Below are 2,785 nucleotides of genomic sequence, written 5' to 3' on the forward strand. Positions count from 1 at the left end.
ATATACAAATGGACGATAAGCACATGAAAAGATGCTCTACATCACTCAGCTCTAGGGAAATGCAAATCAAAAGCACAATGAAATAACACCTCACACCCATCGGATGCCTACTGTTGTCACAACAGAAAATAGCAAGTGTTGACAAAGATGTGGAGAATCGGACCCTTGTGCCCTGTTGGTGGGAATGTGAAATGGGGCAGCTGCTGTGGGAAACAGCCTAGTGCTTCCATATCCACAAACTGAAAGCAGAGTCTCAAAGAGGTATTTGTACCCCATGTTCACAGCAGCGTTATTCACAGTAGCTGAAGGGTAGAAGCGACCCAACTGTCCATCGACAAATCAAGGGAAAGCGAATGTGGCCTATACGTCCAATGGAGCGTTATTCAGTCTAAAAAAAAAGGAAGGAAATTCAAACACATGTCACAACACGGAGGAACCTTGAGGACATCATGCTTACTGAAATGTAAGTCATAAAATGACAAATACCGTATGATTCCACCTATGTGAGGTCCCTAGAGTAGTCAAAATCACAGAGACAGAAAGTAGAAGGTCGGCTCCCCGAGGCATGAGTGGTGGCCTGTGGGTGGGTATGAGGGGGTCAGTGAGCCTGGGGACTTGGCCTCCACACCACCAAGCCTCCCCCGCGAGGGGCAGCTAGCCGGGCTTCCCACAGGCACCTGCTGAGACGGACATGAAGCCCTCCTGCTTGACAAAGTGGTCCTGGGCGTACAGGAAACGCTCAGGGTGGATGCAGAAGGGCTTCTTCCAGATGGTCTTGTCCTTCAGCACCGATGACAGGTTGGTGATGAGGGTGGGCCCCTGGCAGGAGATGCCTCCTGGGTGGGGTCTGGGCTGGGGGTTGCCTGGACCCCTGCCACCAAACACTCCTGGGCCACACTCTCTGCCTGGCACACACCTGGACTCTTCCAAGTCAATCTCAGCCCAAGAAACTTCATGGTACCCTCCCTGTCCCCATGGCAGGGCAAAGCGACCAGCCTCCGATGGGCATGCTCATCGCCACCTGTCCTTGCATGCACTGCTCCTCCAACACACTGGGGCATCTTTTAGTTTGTGTCACCTCCCGCCCATGACTGGGGGTTCTGAATGGATGGGGCTAGCTCTGTCTCTACTTCATCCCCACACCCAACCAGGCTGGACAGTTGGTGACTTTGGAATAAGGCCAAGGTGGCTTGATTTCCGGTCCTGGTCCCACCTGGTAATGGTCAACCTGGGGCTAGCAGGGGGCACGTGGAGCTGAGCTGGGGTGAGGAGGGCCACAGGCCTACCTTGGGGATGAGGAAGCCCTGCACTTCAACGTCACGGGATGTCATGTGGGGCAGGCCCAGTGGGATGATGTCCCCAAAGCGCTGCACCTCATGGACCACGGCCATGGTGAAGGGCATGCGGGCCTGGTCCCCCATCTCTGGTTGTTGCACCTGCCCTGTCGCCTCATCAATCTCTTGTTGGGCATGGCCTGGACAGAGAAGTTTCCCCTTAGTGGTCAGAACCCTAAGGGTGGACCCTGACCTCCTCCTGACTCCTGTGCAGGGGCTCTGCTCACCTGGAGGAGGAGGTCACTCTGACCTCTGATTCAGGGCCTAGTCTCTGTTTGGAGCTCCTGGTGGCCAAAACAAGCTCAGGGCCCCCAACCTGTCCCTATCCTCCTTTGCCTAGCCCACTGGGACCCCAGGTTGGCCTCATGCTTCACATCCAGGTGCAGGATCATAAGCAGGAGGGTCCAGACCAGTGTGGGCAACGTGGTTACCATCCTGGCAAAGAAAATGTCAGCCACCATCAGTCGCAAGTTGTCATCATTGAAGCTGTTCTTGAGGTTCCCCCTGGCCCAGGCAATGCAGAGACGGGGGGTTCAGGGGCAGAGGAAGGAAGCCCCCAGATGGCCTCCCACTCTGCACCCATCAGCCCAGGTGTCTGGTCACTGGGTGATACATAGGTCCCACCTTGCCCAGGTTTGCCTCATGGGGCCCTCAACCCACAACCTCTGTCCCTGTCCCTGTCAGCTCACCTTCTCTACCTCATTCAGGAAGCTGTCAGTCAAGTCTCAGGGTTGCTGGGCCAGGTCCCATGCCATTATGTGTTTGGCAGTGAGTTCATCCATCAGACTATGAAGGTCCTATGTCCCGGAAAGACGTTGGCAGGCAGCCCCAGGATGTGTAGGAGCACAGGAATCGCGTCAGCACTTGTTTTGTGCATAGACGTGGGGTCCTGGGTCCTCCCTCTGCTCAGGTGTTCTCCTGGGCCCAGTCAGGTTCCAGCCACCTCAGAGGTGTCCCCTCCATTGACATGGTTCCTCTCTAAGTTCTGACCTTGACCCTCTCTCCTGGCCTGGAACCCAGAAGGATAAACCTAAAATCGGCAGCTCATGGGTTCTATTGGCTTCCAATGAAGGATGTACTGGCGCCTTAGTCCTCTCCTGGGTCCCTCTCACCCAGTACTCCTCTAGACAAACCCTCCTTCATGGAGGCCCATTGCAGCATAGAGTTCTCCTCCATGGAGCTCGCCTGCAGGGCTCCTTGGCCCCCTCCACTCCGCACCTGAGGCAAGCAGCCTGACTCCTCCTTCAGTAAATGCTGTGTTCAGTCCCATAGCTTGAGGGAGCGTGGGTTGTTGTAATTGAAGTGGCACCCATAGGTGAGGGAGGAGATCACCTTTCTCACTGCTTTATTCAAGAGGGTGTTGGGTCTAAAGGGGCATCCTGAGAGGGGATGGTGCAGGTCAGGGGTTGCGTTCATCTCCTCTTCTCCAGCCGCCATCCCAGTAACCACAG

General features: G+C 55.4%; 1 pseudogene; it reads right to left on the reverse strand.

Moving 5' to 3' along the window:
• Window positions 1-654: 654 nt before the first annotated feature.
• On the reverse strand, window positions 655-2,211 carry LOC103542207 (cytochrome P450 2D14-like; annotated as a pseudogene).
• Window positions 2,212-2,785: the final 574 nt, after the last annotated feature.

This window comes from Equus przewalskii, chromosome 29, assembly GCF_037783145.1.
Source record: "Equus przewalskii isolate Varuska chromosome 29, EquPr2, whole genome shotgun sequence".
Taxonomy (NCBI): Eukaryota; Metazoa; Chordata; class Mammalia; order Perissodactyla; family Equidae; genus Equus; species Equus przewalskii.